Below are 17,895 nucleotides of genomic sequence, written 5' to 3'. Positions count from 1 at the left end.
TATCATGAAGAATTAAACAAAAATGCCTGCTAACACCTCTTCCACTGAACCAGAAACTCTCGGAAATGAAGTAAAGCAAAAGAAGAGGCAAAATAATTAGAGTGTAAATTAGGAAACAATTTTTTCTTACATGTGATATGGTTTTCTACAGAGAAAGCCAAAATTACTGTTTTGATGAAGTATCTGTATACAAAATCACTATACAAAAATTAATTATATTCCCATACCATAGTAACAAACTAGTAGAAAATTAAGAATTTAAAAGGAAAAGGTACTGTCATGCCTAGGATTAAATCTAACAATGTCAGCAAAAATTGATATATTTAGAGATAAGGAGACGCTAATTGTACAAGTATTAATTCCCTCCAATTATCTGTCAATTCAAAGTAATTGCAATCAAAACCCCTCCCGATTTGGAAGGTAGATTTGAATGTGACAAGTTTGAAATATTTTTAAAAAGAAAGGACCCAGAATAGCCCGAACACTACTAAAGAACAACTTCAAATATTTTCCCCCTTTCCCTGATCTGAAGGCATAACACCAGAAGTTCTAGTAAAATTTTGTAATGATAACCCTTCCAGTAGACAATAAGTAGTCTAATATCCTTTCAGATAACATATTCTCTGCTTCTGTCTTTAGACTTTTAGCTCAAGTCCTTCCTCCACATTTTGCTATAAGGTGGAAATAAAAATAGAGTTATATATATTTGTTTCCCAATATGTCTTTTATATCTCCAAATTTTTTAAAAAAGCTTTTAGACAGATATGGTGGTATGCACCTATAATCCCAGCAACTCAGGACGCTGAGACAGAAGAATCATGAGGTCAAAGCCAGCCTCAGCAATTTAGTGAGGCCCTAAACAACTTAGCAAGACCCTGTCTCAAAATAAAACATAAAAAGGTCTGGGGATGTGGCTCAGTGCTTAAGCGCCCTGGGGTTCAATCCCTAGTGACAAAAAAAAGAAGCTTTTCAGAATCTATGCATCAGCATCATCACTGAGAAATACTTTTTAAGAAAATATACAAAGACTCTAATTCATAAGCACATCAAATACTTTCATTTTGTATTTTTCAAGAGTCTAATAATCAATAACTGAATCATAAATGATGTTTCCTAACCTTTATGTTGTACCTTTTAAAAATTAATTTAGCTGATTGATATTTTTTTGTGAACTTCGGACAAAAACAATCATGCTTTGCTAAAACTTTTGTTAGTTCTTCAAAAGTGATGGTTCTTCTGTTAAATATTTCATCACTGGCTTCCATATGATAATATGGAAATAATATATAATCCATATATAATATATAATCCATGAGTAATATTGTGTCAAATTGTTTCCTTAATCTAAGTCTGTATATAAGAATACTTATAGTTACTCTTTTCATGGTCCAATTCTTTCATCTTTATTCTCATACTGCCAAAAGTGAACAGTAACTCAAGAATAATTTTAAAGCCCTGTTTCTTCTTTCTTTTTAACCAGTTATAAATTGATATGGTGATATTTTCTCCCCCAACTCTACTTTCACACCCAAAATTACCAGAGAAGAAAGGGAAATTGGAGCTGAATGTAGTTGAAGTGGGCCTTTTTCTCAGACATAGCAACAGTTGTTAAAGAATCTGTATATCTTACTTCACTGAACTTATCATCTGAACATGATGCTGATGAATGACATCCCCCACAGACTCACAAATCTCTCTTTTAGCCTGTCCCCAATATATCCAAGGGGACATACTAGGTTTTTCACTCAAAACATGGAGTCAAGTTTAAAGAAATCCAGGAGATAAAATCCAAAGTGATGACCATGAAAGAATGTTAAAATGTTAACAAATTAATAGTTCCTCTTTCTTACTTAGAGTAGAAGCTGCCCTCCTTTGATTTTTTTTGGTAGGGCTCACCATCACATAATAGAAATAAATGTGGTCCAAATGAAAGTATGCACAATTGGATCTGGAAGACATGGACTCAAGTTCAAACTCCATCATTTATTAGCAGTAAAACATTGAGTTAATAACTTTTCCCAGACTCATTTATCACATTGGTTATACTGGAGACTATAATAATATCTTCCCTACCCAGTATTCCACCCTATCTTTCCCACCACAAAAAGTAAATACCATACACAGTCATCGTTACTGTGTATTAAAATTTAAGTGCATATGGTATAATTTTACAGCCTTCTGCTTGCATGTGCTTGGTATAATTTAATTCTCAAGCTTTAAGTTTTCTTATTGTAGAACAATTAATCTAACCAAATCAAAGTCAATTTAGTCATTTCAGTGTTTTAATCATGATTTCAGAGTTTAACTTAGTCAACTTAGTTTTTTGCTTCTCTTTAATTTCCTTTTTCTTGGAGTTTTAATCTAGGTTCTGTGGGTCCATAGCTCTCACTGGATCTAGTCTTTGCGATTAGTACTCACTCAATGTAGTCTCCTTTGAGATACACTGAAATTTTCTTAAATGAGCTACTAATAGCATAAGACTATTTCCCTACTATCATGAGGATTAAATAAATTTATAAATATAAAGCATTTTGAGCAGTGACTAATCATAGTAAAATTAAATACTAGATACTAGTATTATTCCTCAGCACAACACACAGAAGTAAATGTTCACACACAATCACTAGGCTTCAGAAGACTGTTAGCCAGAATCTAATTGAAAGCACAAAAAGAAAATATTGTTAAGTCAGAAAGGTTATTCATAGTTTATAACCCCCAAGCAGAAATTTTCAGAGGATTATTCAATTTTTACACAACCAATCCTTGGTTGAGAGAACATTGGAAGTAAAAGAGCAAACAGTGTGTGTATTTAAAAAGTAAATTTCCATTTACAAGATTCAACATACAAAAAATGGAAGAAAATTAAGACTCTGGGTATAATGCTGAAGAAAAAGCTCACTGTCTTATTGGAACAATGCAACATGTTAATTTAGAATGAGCCTCTCCACTAAATGATCTTCATCATTAGTTTTCACTTCAGGGATTTTTAGATAATTCAAAATCCCTCATGTTGTTAGAGGTCCCTGGAGTGTTACCTGTAGGGTTAGATGAATCTGGGCAGCTGTAGTTCCTTACACCAACTGTGCTGAACTAGCCCTTGGACCTCTCCTCAGCAGCAAGCCTGACAGGGCTACTGAGTCAATTCTGTGCCTTTGTAGTTATTGTTATATAACAAATATGTCTCGAAGACTATCAAAATACCAAAAATGTTTCACATCCTTTACTTTATTCAAAGAAAATTGATGTGCTATTGAATCCTTACATAATAGCCAATATTTCTATTTTTTTTTCATTTTTTTATGTTTAACTAAAACACAAAAATAAACATTATAAATATTGATGGAGTGCCATGGAATGTTTGATACATGAATACATTGAATAAGACTTAAATCAGGCTAAACGTATTAGACATAACTTCTCCAATGTTTACCATTTAAAAACTCAAAATCCTTTCTTCTAGCTTTTTGAAGAGTACAGTATAAAATTGTTATCTGAAGTGCTTTTGTCACTGTGACCAAAACATCTGACAAAAACAACTTAAGGACCAAGGATTTATTCTGGACTACAGTTTCAGAGGATTTAGTTCATGGTTGGCCAACTCCACTGTAGAAACACCATAGGCAAGGTAGAGAAAAGCATCTGAGCTCATGGCAGTCAGGAAACAAAGAAAGCAGGTGAACAAGTGGGTAGGGACAGATAGAGAACCCAAGGCCATGTCTCCAGTGACCTACTTCTTCCAGCCATATACCACCTGTTTGCCTATGGTTATCACCTAGTAGTCCATTCAAATTATTACTTTATCAAGTGGATTAATCCATTGATGAGGTTGGATTCCTCACAATCCAATCATTGTATTTCTGAACACAGATGCATTTCCTACTACATGAACTCTTGGGGGACATTCCAGATTCAAACCATAATATGTAATTACCATATTGTGCAATACTACCCCAGAGCTGCTTGCTACTACCTAACTGAAATTTAGTATCCATTTATCAATATGTCCCTATCCCCCCACATTCTATCCCCAGCATCTGGTAAAACCATTCTCTTCTCAACTTTTATGAGATCAACTTTTTCATATTCCATATATAAGATTATGTGGTATGTGTCTTTTTTTGCCTGACTTCCTTTATTTAAAATAATGATCTCTGTCCTGTGTTGTCACAAATGTAGAATTTCATTTCATTTTTATCACAGAATAGTATTTCATTGTGTATACCACATTTTCTTGATTTATTAATTAGATATTAGACACTTAAATTGTCTCCACTTCTTGGCTATTGTGAATATTGTTACAATGAACACGGTATTTCTGATTTCTCTTCAACATACCCATCTCATTTCCTTTGGATATATACCCAATAATAATATTGCTGGAACATGTGGCAGTTCGATTTTTAATTTTTTCAGGAACCTGCTTTCCACAATAGCTCTACTAATTTACATTCCCCACAATAGTGTGCAAGGGTTTCTGCCACATCCTTGTCAACATTAGTTTTTTTCTCTTTAGTCTTTCTGATGTTAGCCATTTTTACTGGGATGAAATAATATATCATTGTGTTCTTGATTTGCATTTCCCTGATGATTAGTGATGTTGAACATTTTTTTTTTTAATGTAGCTGTTGGGCATCTGTATGTCTTCTTTTGAGAGATGTCTATTTAGATCTAGCACCCATTTTTTTTAACCAGGGTACTTGGGTTTTGCTATTGAATTTTTGGAGTGTCTTATGTATTCTGATTGCAACCCCTTGTCAGATGTATACATTGCAAATATATTCTACTGTTCTGAAGTTTGTCTCTGCACTCTGTTGAGTATTTCCTTTTCTATGCAGAAACTTTTTAGTTTTATGTAATACCATTTGTCTATTTTTGCTTTAATTTGCTGGACCTTGGGGATCTTTTCCAAAACATTTTTCTACTATTCCAATGTTCTGAAGCATTTCCCCTATGTTTTCTTCTAGTAGTTTCATAGTGTCAGGTTTTTCATTTAAATCTTTAATCCATTTCAAGCTGATCTTTGTAACTAGCTTCATTCTTTTGCATGTAGACATCCATTTTCTCAACCTCATTTATCAAACAGACTCCTTTCTCTAATAATGTTTTCCAGCAACTTTGTGGAAACTGAGTTGGCTATAGATGCATGGGTTAACTTCTAGGCCCCCTATTCTATTCCTCTGTGTTTATGCCAATACTGTTCTACTTTTCTTACTATAGTTTATAGCATGTTTTGAAGCCAGATTGAATAATGCCTCTTGCTTTGTTCTTTTTTGCTCAAAATGACTTTGCCTATTCAGGGCAATTTGTACTTCTGTATAAATTTTAGGATTGTTTTTTCTAGTTCTGTGAAGAATACCATTGACATTTTGATAGAAATTGCATTGAATCTGTAAATCGCCCTGGGTAGAATGAACATTTTAAGAATATTGATTCTTCCTACCCACAAATGGGGAATGTCTTCTCATTTGTTGTGTCCTTTTCAATATCTTTTACCAACATTTTATAATTTTCATTGTACATATTTTTCCACATCTTTGGTTAAAGTCCTAGATTTTTTTGCAGCTATTGTAAATGGAATTGCTTTCATTTTGTACTTGTATAATTCACTATCAACATATAACAACATCCTAATTTTGTATTTTTGTGCCTTTGCTGAATCTGTTTATTAGTTCTAATAACTTTGGGTGAAGTTTTGGGAGTTTCCTTTGTATAATATCGTGTCAGCTGCAAATAGTGACAATTTGACTTCTTCCTTTCTAACTTGGATACCCTTTATTTCTCTATCTTTCCAAATTGCTCTGATTAGGACTCCCAGCACTGTACTGAATAAAAGTGATGAAAGTGAACATCTCTGTTATATTCCAGATCTTAGAAAGAAAGTTTTCTGCTTTTTCTTATTCAATGTAATGTTAGCTGTCGGCTTATTATAAATCCTTTTATTAAGATGAGGTACATTTATTGTAAGCCTAAGTTGTTCAGTATTTTTATCTTAAAAAGATGTTAAATTTTACTGAAAGACTATTCTGCATCAATTGGGATGATCATATGGTTTTCATCCTTCATTCTGTTGAGATGGTGTATTGTATTTATTAATTTGCATATGTTGAATCATCCATTCATTTAGAACATTCTAAATTTGTTATATAAATACTCTGAGTAAGTTTTATACCTTCTATGTCTTCTTCTTAGTCACTAACATCTCTTTTTTTCAGTTTGAGGAAGTTTTGTGTTTTTTTTAGCATTTATTGTAGAACAGGTTTGATGGAGATGTATTATCTCAGCCTTTGTTTAGGAAAATGTATCCCTCTTTCATTTCTAAAGGATAACTTTACAAGTACAGAATCCTTGGTTGACAATAGTTTTTTTATTATTTTGTTTTCCTCTGTACTATGAAAATCTCCTGCCACTCTATACTGACCTGTAAGGTTTTCATTGAGAAGTCAGCTGTCAGTCAAACTGGGACACCCCTATGTGTTGATTCTTTTCTCTCCGACCCTTGAGAGTCTTCTTATTATTTTTCATGTGACTGGTAACTTTGCCTTTCCTGCAGCTGGATTTATTCATTTTTCTCTAGGTTTAGGAAGTTTTCTATCATATCTTTGTGTTATGGTTTGGATGTGAGGTGTCCCCCCAAATCTCCTATTAATACAGAGATATTCACTGGTGAAATAATTGGACTGTGAGAGCTGTAATCAGTTAATCCTAGTTTAAATGGACTGCCTGGGTTGTAAGGCAGGCCGAGCAGGCTGGGGGGGTGGGTCACTGGAGGCACACCCAGCAGTCCTCCTCTCCCTACCCAGGAGCTCCCTTACTCTTTTGCAATCTCTCTCTCTCTCTCTCTCTCTCTCTCTCTCTCTCTCTCTCTCTCTCTCTCTTCTGACCCCTCCACAAACTAGGCAGCTTTCCTCTGCTGGACACTTCCCAGATGATGAGCCAACTCATCTTGGGCAATGGAACCAGCTATCTACAGACAGAGACCTCTGGAACCATGAGCACCAAATAAATTATCCTCTAACATTTTCTTTTCTGGTATTTTGATTACAGTGATGAAAAAACTGACTAAATAAGGTATTTTGCCCCTCTGGCATTTTCCAGTTTCTCTTCAAATGAATAACCCAAATATTTGCTCTTTTAATCCTGTCTCGAAGTTTCCATAAGCTTTCTTCATTCTTCACTATTTTCCCTTCCAACTAAGCTGTCTTTGAGTTTATTATTTCTTGTTTCATCTAGTCTGTTAGTGATACCTCCAAGTTCATATTTAATTTCTCTAAATGTATTTTTCAGCTCAAAAATTTCTGCTTGTTTTTTTTTAAATTTTTTATATCTCATTGTTAAGATTTTAAATTAGAATATTGAAATATTTCTCTCTTCATTGAGTTTCCTTAAAACAACTACCTTAAATTCTCTGCCTGAGAATTGTCCCATGTTGATTACTGCCTGCTTAGTTTCTGGCATCTTATTTTGAGTATTAGGTGATTACATAATTTCCTAAAGCTCTTAATTTTGTTGCGCATTGTAATATGAGCATTGAATGTATTTATTCTAGTCTTCCTAATCTGCTTTTGTCTGTGCCTGTCTTCCCAGAAATTCTAAGCAGGATGCTTATTTTCTCTAAGCCTATAGTCATTTCTACTGTTTCAATACTAGATGTTTCCTATGTTCAGATTTTCTAGGAGTCTGCTGTTAATATATTGCTTCTGTTTCAGTACTAGAGGGCAATCCAAGACCAAGTTTGTCCCAAATACTTTGTTGGTGCTCTATGCAGAAAGAAACAGGGAGTACTCAGGGAAAATAGCCTGTCCCTGAAGACTTCTGCCTGAATGCCACACAAGACCAGATGCCTACCATAGTTATTGGCTAAGAACAGACACTTCAGGATTTTCCCCAGCTCTGGACAGTCACCATGGATGGGCTAGCACCAGATGCCTATGTTATATGTGTGACTACCAAGCCACCAACCTCTTTGTACACCCTGAACTCATAGCACACTAAAATAGCATAATGTTGGATTGGGACCAAGGCTCACACATCTGTGGACAGACAATTGCTAAAGTGGACTCACGACTTAAAACAGTTGCATCTAGCCATATGTGATGCTAACTAGAATAGAAATCTGATAGACTGGAGCTAGATGTCTTCCCCTGGCACTGGAACAGTTCCAGAAGTTCCATCCACTTGCTGACCTGGAATTGTTAGGGTCTGCCCAATATTGAGTTTTACTAATCCAATATAAAACCCAGGGTAAAATTTCTGCTTTTTGCATTCAATGAGTGGGGTCTTACACCATACTATGCTGCCCCAAATTAAGGTAGTATTGGTGAAGACACCCCGTTGTCCACCAGGACTGATGCTAAGCTGGGCTGTACCGGATTCTCATAGCTACAAGGACCTGTATGGACTCAGGGATGCAGAAAGATCCATGCCACAGCTAGCAGTTAAGTAGGCTAAACACATGAGTTTATTCCCCTGGGGTGTAGTTCTCTGCCAGGGTAGTTCTATAGCTCCATCTGTGAGCATTGGCCTTCATAGCTGTGCTGCCTAAAGTTGGGGGTTGGGTGGTGCAGATACTCCCTTGGGTGACAAAGTTGGTACTTGTTTTAGTCAGCTTTTCTGCTGCTGTGACTAAAGGACGTGACCAGAACAACTATAAAGGAGGAAAGGTTTATTTGAGGGCTCATGGTTTCAGAGGTCTTAGTCCATAGACAGTCAAGTATATTCCTCACGGCTCAAGGTGAGGCTGAACATCATGGTGGAAGAGTAGGGCAAAGAGAAGCAGCTCACATGGTAATCAGATGGAGAAGGAGAGAGACTCTACCTGCCAAATACAAACCTACACTCCAAAGCCACACCCCTAATTTCCACCTCCTCCAGCCATACCCTACCACTTCAGTTACCACTCAGTTAACCCCTATCACAGGATTAATTCACTGACAGGATTAAGACTCTCACAACCCAATCATTTCTCCTCTGAACCTTCTTGCATTGTCTCACATGTGAGCTTTTGCAGGACACCTCACATCCAAACCATAACAGTACTAAACTGGGTTGTATCTGAGTCCCAGCCTTAGGGACCTGCACAGTCTCAGGAGAATGGTGGATATTTCCCAGGCCCACGTCAAGCTGGGACTGATAAATCTGAAATTCAAGTCTCTGACCGATGCTGGATCTGGTCTAGAGGCTCTTCCTCTGCACTCTGACTTGTGTACAGGACCCTTAGTTTCTAGAGGTACTTGGTTTTGCCATGGTTTTGCACAGGGCTCTAAGAAAAAGCTCTCTGCTAGTTTTTGTGCCCTGCTCCTCAGTGGGTGGAGTCCTGCTTCTAGTTCTGCTGCCCAGGTGGGATCAGGGGTCATAAAAACAGTCTCTTTGTCACCTGGCCTGCCTAACACAATTCTAGTAGCTCAATCCACAAGTTTTAGCCTGGCTATAGGGAGTCTTGGGCTTTGCCCAGCACTAGGTTTCAAACAAAGCAAGTCTGATATTGAGTTTCAAGTCTAAGGCCAGGATTTCATTCTTTCTCTTCCCCTGAGTAAAAGGTATTTCTTTTCTCCTGGCTGCTTAGAGTTCAGAGAAGGATTACATAATGTGTCTTATCATTTTGCTCTACTAAAAACAGGTACTCCCATCTCTCACCTGATTTCCTTAGCTCTGGAGCTGATAGCTGGCTGCATGAATAGTTGTTTGACTTGGAGTGTCTATGGGGAGACTGTTGCCAGAAGATCTTACTGGGCTGCCATTTTGCTCTACGCTCTATTATTTTTCTTATTTACTCTAATTGCCTTATTCTACTATTTTTTATTTAGCTCATCTTCTTTCTTGACACATTGTCTTTTTTTTTTTTTTTTTGAAGACCTGCAAATGCGTTGTACTCTTCAGAAGAATTAGATGTCTGTTTCAGAATCTGTGTCTAAGAATAATGGCTTCTTACAACCCTCCTACATAAAGAAATTACAAATAGCTGTTTTTCTACCTCTCCCAGGAATACATTTTAAAATAAAGCTTGAATATGAAGTTCAAGTCTTATTGTCCATGCAATACTTTTCAAATTATTGTTCATGCAATGTTCTTTCAAGTCATCCTGAAAGAGGGTGGAGAGAATGTTGTTGGAAGCAGCTTGGAGAGAAGGTAAAGCTGCCCCTAAGAAAGGCTTTTTGATCAACTTTAACATCACTGCTTTGAAATCTGCTTTTACCCTGAAGAAAGACTTCAGTTCTGCTAACAAATTTTATATATTAGATGTTGGGTCTTGAGACAGATTTCCAGGGTTCCTCCTTACTTTGCACTTCTTGAGAGAATTTATAGATTTTTACTATTATAGAAAATCTAAAGTAAACTATATTGCAGATGTAAAAGTATTTGAGACCAGAATAGAAACCTAATGAACTCTAGTCATAATCAATAAAAATCAAGTTGGGGATTATTGACATCATATAAAAAACTTTGAGTCTCCTGATCCATAAATCATACCACATCTCTCTATATGCTTAGATATTTCATTTCTCTGAGAACTGTTACATAGTTTTCTGCATCTAAACATATTTATCCCTATGTATTTCATTTTTGATGCTATTACATTTCATTGTTCAATATATTATAAGTGGTATTTGAGCTTCAATGTATGATTGATTATTTCTAGAATTTAGAAATACATTTATATTAATTCACTTTGAGTCCTGCACCCTCAATAAATTTACTTATTAGATCTAGATTACTTATTAGATCTAGTTGCTTTTAATCTAAGTTTCATATGATTCTCTATATAAGTAATGAGGTTGCTGAATAAGTTAGTGATTATTTATTTCTTTCCAATCTGGATACTTTTATTTTTTATTCTAGCATTACAATATCTATGTTTTTTTTTTTCTTTCAGTGGCAAAGCATTTTTTACTATTAATTATGAATGGTAGCAGCAGAACTTTCATATAGGCTGTTTATCAGATTGAAGAATGTAATCAATTGTTAGTTTGCTGAGGGTTCTAATCAGAAATGGATGTTAGAGTTTGTCAAATGTTTCTTTTTTACCTTGTGAGATAATGTTATAGTTCTTTATCTTGTTTAATAACATTCTGAATTATATTGAACTAAAATAACTCTGGGCAAGATACTTTGAACTATGAATATTTCTTATACAATGCTATGTTATGTTTGCTAAAATTTTAAGAAATTTTACATTACACTCTTTAAGTGTTAGTCTAGGGGTTTATATAACTTAGGTCAACATTACTGGTCCAAATTTATGCTAATTAGGTCTTGGAAAGTATCAATGTTACTGGTGAGTAGTCCTTGCTTCCCAGATGCTGAAGTATAACACCAGAGAAACACGTAGAGGCAAGTGTAGAGTGGAAAGTTGAAGCTTTATTAAAGGACAGCAGAAAAGACTTCTCCCTGGAGGAAGAAGGGGACCCAAGAGGTGGAATCCGTGGAAGAGCCATGTCTTCCCCTTTTTATAGCTAAAGTCTTCTTTCAGCTTTCCCACATTCCTGTGGCATTCCTGTCCTTAGTTCTGTTATCTTGCAGTGATGGAATGTAGGTGGGAAGGCCCAAAGGATGGGGAACAGGTGGGCTGAAGAAGTAATCTGGGCTGGAAGGACTTTTGGATTAGCATTTCCACGTTTGTTGGGAGCTGCTTCATTAACATTTCCTTGGGATGGGCTCTGGGCCTTGGGGACATTTTCAATTCCCCTTTTCCTGGACTCCATTCTCAATTTGGCCTTCATTCTCAATATTAGACCAGATTTACCTAAGGACACTAACTACCTATCTGTAAATCTGGTTTCATCAACACTATTGGTCCAAGTTGATGCTAATCATGTGTTGGAAAGTATCAACACTATTGATTAGCCCTTGAGTCTGAATTTTCTGGTATGCCCCCACTTCCATTTTCCCATAGCTCATGGGCTAGGCCAACAACAGAGAATGACAGAAAGGCATGCCCTGGCTTGCCTGAGCCCTGACTTGCTATGCTTCAGACCTATGTGGCATGGTTGCCTCTGGCACAGCTGTGGCCTCTCCTCACTGCCCATGCTCCAGCCTTCCCAGTCCACCAGTTGCACCCCTCCACAATATTTCTCACCAGGGTTTAGTGGGCTGGCTATGTGGCTCAGTGGCTAAGGAGCCATGTCACTATTTGTTATGAGTATCATTTCCCTTTAGTATTACCTTCTTTTGAATTGACTGATTTATTATTTATCTTATTTCACTTGTTGACTTATTTGCTTCTTGTGGTTATTTATGAGTTGTAGTATGCAACTTTAAATTATCACAGTTTTTTTAAGTGATATTAGACTATTTCATGCATAAGATTTTTATAATATTGTTCTATATAACTCCCTTATAACTTTGTGCTATTGTTACCACTGTTGACCGGTGATGAGTCCTTGCTTCCCCAATGTTGAAGAACAACACCAAAGAAGCACGCCGAGGCAAGGTCAGAGTAGAAATTAGAAGTTTATTAAAGGACAGCAGAAAAGACTTCTCCCGGAGGAAGAAGGGGACCCAAGAGGTGGAATCCGTGGAAGTGTGGTTGTTTCCCCTTTTTTATAGGTTTGGTGATGGAATGCAAGGGGGAAGGGTTAGGACACAGGTGGACCTAATTATCACCTTTTGGGATGGGATTATCACTTCTCTGGGATGGGCTATCTCCAAATCTGTTGGGGCTGTTGGTTAACACTTCTTTGAGGTGGACTTTGGCCTAGGGCCTTTTCAGGACTTCATTAACATTCCATGAATTGTCCTGTGTTTTCCCTGAGTCATTCCCAGCATGGCCTTCATTTTGGATTTCACTCGATAGATATTAGACCCGATTTACTTAACTACACTGACTACCTAACTTTAAATCTGGCTTCACTATTCTCACAGATTTTATTCCTACATATATCATAAACCCAAAATACTGTGCTATTATTTTGTGCCTTACTCAATTATCTTTTACAATTATTTTAAAACACACAAAAAATTTAAAAGTCTTGCTTAATTCACTCTTTCTTCATTCCTTTCCTACTGTCTTATAATTTATATGTCCACTTTGTAAAATTCTCATTCTTTTACCTTTTTAGGTTTGAAAACAATCTCAATTTTGCCTTTATTTTTAAAGAATATTTTCATTGAAAATAAAACTCCACACTGGCAATGTTTTTCTCTCCTGGAATTTAAAGATGTTTGTCCTTAGTCTCCTGGGTTTAAGAAAAGTGTTTTTATGCCTTGTTTTGTTCATACACACACACACACACACACACACACACATTTATATATAATATATATATTTTATATATATATATAATCTCTTTTTTTTCCTCTGACACCTTTTCAATTCATCTTTCATTACTAATTTTGAGCAATTTATTTGGGAGGCAGCTTGATGTAATTTTCTTTGTTTCTATGTGTTTGAGATTCATTAAACTTCAATGTAATGTACTTACAGATTTTTAAAAATCATATTTGGAAGAACACTTCATCCATTATTCCTTAAAACATTCTCTCTCTACCCACTTTCCTTCAGGGACTACTACAATTATACATATATTTGCTATCTGAAGTTGTCCCAAAGAACATTGTACCTGTTTGTGGGGTATTTTTTTCCTCAGTCATTTTCTATCAAAATTATCAAAATCTTCATTTTAGATAGCTTCTATTACTTTTCTTTAAGTTCAATAATTTCATAGTTCTATTTTGCTCTTACTTGTAAAAAAAATGTTCAACTTTAGAAATTGAGCCAGGCATGTTGACTCACACCAGTAATCCCAGCAGCTCCAGAGGTTGAGACAGGAGGATCACAAGTTCAAAGCCAGCCTCAGTGATGGCAAGACACTAAGCAACTCAGTGAGACCCTGTTTCTAAATAAAATACAAAATAAGAATCGGGATGTGGCTCAATGGTGAGTGTCTCTGAGTTCAATCCCCAGTACTAAAGAAAAAGGAAATTGTATTTTAGTTTTTATGTATTTTTCATGTCCCTAATTAGCAAGCTCTTTTTGTAGTCTGCATTCTTGAATAAATACAATACTATTTTAATGTTTGTTTTGATGTTCTTGTCTACTAATACGGTCACCTGTAGAGTCGCATTACATGTGCAGTCATACATGTACCTAGGGTAATAATGTCCATCTCATTCCACCATCTTTCCTGCCCCCATCCTCCCACCCCTTTCTTCCCGCCCCTTTGCCCAATCAAAGTTCCTCCATTCTTCCCATGCACCCCGCCCCCATTATGGTTCAGCATCCACTTATCAGAGAGAATATTCTGTCTTTGGTTTTTTTGAGATTGGCTTATTTCACTTAGCATGATATTCTCCAACTCCATCCATTCATCTGCAAATGCCATAATTTTATTCTCTTTTAATGCTGAGTAATATTCCATAGTGTATATATATACCACAGTTTCGTAACGTAAATTTTAAGAAAGAGAATTTTTAAATAACAATCTCAAATACTGTATGTCTCCTGGAAAAACTTACATGGAAAGCAGAGATAATAACTACACATCTAAGTGTTAGTTGCTGTAATTTACTGTTGTATCTTAGTAAACCCTCTCTGAATCTATTCTCCAAATGTTCCATATACTGAAACAGTCATGAGGGTGGTTCTAGGAACACAATAAAAACTCTCAAGTAAGTTGAGAATAGACTTTAAATTCAGACAGAGACAGTAATGAAGAGTCTGCCTAACTTAAAGACTATAAAGCTATAGTAATCAAGCCTGCATGGTATTGGGGAAGGCACAGACACATACATCAATGACAGAATAACCCAGAAATAGTCCTGTATAATTATGCTTAACTGATTCTTGAGGAAGGTAGAAAAGCATTTTAATGTCAGAAAGATGACCTTTTCAACAAACAGTGCTGGAGTAAGTGGGCATGTATAGTCAAAAGTATAAAAAGAAAAAAGAACTTCAACTCACATGGCACAAACAAAAAAATACATGGGTTTGAATGTAAAATATAAAATTACACTTTTAGAAAAAAAATTGGAAAAAAAATCATTAGGATATAGGACTTGGCTAAGAGTTTTAGATTTGACAGTCAAAGCACAGTCTATGAAAGAAAAAAATTAAGTTGGACACCATCAAAATTAAAAACTTCCTCATCAAAAGACCTTGTCAAGAAAATAAAAAGACAAGTTACTGGATGGGAAAAAAGAATTTCAAACCACATATTTGACATAGATCAATATCTATGATATATAAAGAACTATGAAATTTCAGCAAACAATCCAATTTAAAAAAATGGTCAAAAGACATGAAGAGTCATTTCACCAAGAAGGAAATACAGATGTCAAATAAACACAAAAAGATGTTTGATATCAACCATTATGGAAATACAAATTAAAACCACAGTGGGATGTTTCTACTCACTTATCAGAATGGCTAAAATAAGAAACTATGAGAACACCAAGGGTTGTCAAGGATGAAGAGAAAATTACTCAGTGTGAGTGAGAGTAGGAAAGTCACACCCATTCTGGGAAGCCTATTGGTAGTTTCTAGAAGTGAAACCACCATTTGACCCAGGAATTGTACTCCTGAGAAATGAAATTTTTTGTTGATACAAAAATTACATATGAATATTTATCACAGCTTATAAAATAAAATATTTTTTTAAAAAAATTGTAAACAATCTGAATTCCCTTAATGTGTCAATAGTTAAGAAGAACTTGGTACATCCACACCATGGAATGACTCCACATTTCAAAAGAGCATACTATTGGGTTGGGGTTGTGGCTCAATGGTAGAGCACTTGCTTTGCATGTATGGGGCAGTGTGTTTGATACTCAGCACCTCATAAATTAATAAAATAAAGGCATTGTGTACATCTACAACTAAAAAAAAAAATTTAAGTTTTTTAAAAAGAGCATGCTATTAGTACACGTAAAAACTTGGATGCATCTCTAGATAATTATAATGAATTAAAAAATCTTTCAAGGTTATATACTATATGATTCCAGTTATAAAAAAATGGAAAAGCAAACTAGTGGCTGTCAGGAGGGTGTGGACAGAATACCGTGGGTATGGCTATAGAAAGGAAACGGGACTCTTTGTGGTGGTGGAAACTTTCTGCTTCATCTGTGTCTCAATGTTGATATCCTGGTTGGGATAGTTTGTTATAGTTTTAGAAGACTTTACCCTTAGAGGAATTGGGCACACGATACAGATCTTCCTGTATTATTTCCTACAACTGCATGTGAATCTGTAATTATATTGAAATAATATATTTAACTTAAAAAATGTTTTTGAGTGGCCAGACAAGGCACAAAAAGAAAAATTATAACTGATTGTGTTTAAAATGTTACTTCCAGTTCTTCCTGAAGTAACAGTATGTCTAATCTCCTTAAAGATTCTAAGACTGCAAACATTTAATGTAACCTTTAATTTTGTCTATATCAATGGGAAAAAAAATAAAAGGAATTTTACACAGCTTGAAGGTTTGCAGAAAATTTCCTGGGTGATCAGTCTTATTCAACTTTACTCAATTAATAATCACAAATTATTATCCTCTGTGTTTACTTTTCACTGAGAAGGGCTCTTTTAAGAACTCAGATCTAATCAAATTCTTAAAGTGTTCCTGATCACATGTTGACCAGACATGTCCTGAACATCTCTTTAGGGTCAGTGTTGTTTTACATTATTGATGTAGGAAAAGTTTTGAGGGGAGGAGCGATAAGTTTTGTGCAGGAGTGATATTGATTCTCATTTTTATGTCCCTAATTTATTCTTCACAGTTCATCTATTTTTCATTCCTATTATCTAAATGGCTGATGTAGTACCTTTTAAAAACACTTAGAATGTCAGTGTGTGGACTGAAAAATGTATCACACCATAATCATATATTCTCAAAGAATTTTCATAGTGTTCATTTTCATCAGAGTCTGATTAAGTGCCTCCTAAGAGGCAAAGTGAAAGTATCTGAATTACTAAGTAGATATTACCAGCATTATTTTTCTAAGTCTTCTCCATAAAGTAATGTCAGTTTGTGAATTATGAGATTTTTCCAAAAATTATTTGTTGACATTTTCTAATCCCTCTTTTAATTCTCTTAGGAAAAAATGATGATTTAATAGAGCTCTCTGCCTTTCAATTATTGCTCTGAATTCCTTCAAGAGTGTGTTTAAGAATTCTCAAGAGAGTTGGATGATCAGCTATTCTTTCTCATGCTGAGGTTGGGATTAGTCACAGGCTGATTCCATCCACTGTGCAAAGCATTATTTAGAACAAGAATCTGATGGGCTCTAGTTCTTTATGAAAATGCACCACTATAATGAAATACTTCTATCACTAGAAGGAAAAAGTAATAAAAATTGCCATTGGTCTACTGAGAAAGCCATTTAGTCCATATTTTTACTTTATGAATGAATATAAATGAATAAAGGTATTTAATTATAAAAAGCTTACAGGTCAGTTGATTTTAAAGAAGATGTGAACAAATTGTTGTTTTCTTTCTTTAGTGTTCTGTAGTTTTCATTGTTGAAGTCTTTTACCTCTTTTGTTAGATTGATTACCTATTTTTTTAAGGCTATCATGAATGGAATAGTTGTTCTCTTTCAGTTGATTCATCACTGATATATAGGAATGCATTTGATTTATGGGTGTTAATTTTATATCCTGCTAATTTGTTGAATTCGTTTATTAGTTCTATAAGTTTTCTGGTGGAATTTTTGGATCTTCTAAATATAGAATCATGTTGTTGGCAAATACTGATATTTCAAATTCTTTTACTATTAGTATCCCTTTAATTTCTTTCTTCTGTCTAATTGCTCTGGATAGAATTTCAAGGACAATGTTGAATAAAAGTGGTGAAAGAGGGCATCCTTGTCTTATTCCAGTTCCTAGAGAGAATGCTTCAGTGTTTCTCCGTATAGAATGATGTTGGCTTTGGTTATAGCATAGATTGATTTTACAATGTTGAG

This window comes from Urocitellus parryii, chromosome 3, assembly GCF_045843805.1.
Source record: "Urocitellus parryii isolate mUroPar1 chromosome 3, mUroPar1.hap1, whole genome shotgun sequence".
Lineage (NCBI taxonomy): Eukaryota > Metazoa > Chordata > Mammalia > Rodentia > Sciuridae > Urocitellus > Urocitellus parryii.
Note: the sequence above shows the minus strand (reverse complement) of the source record.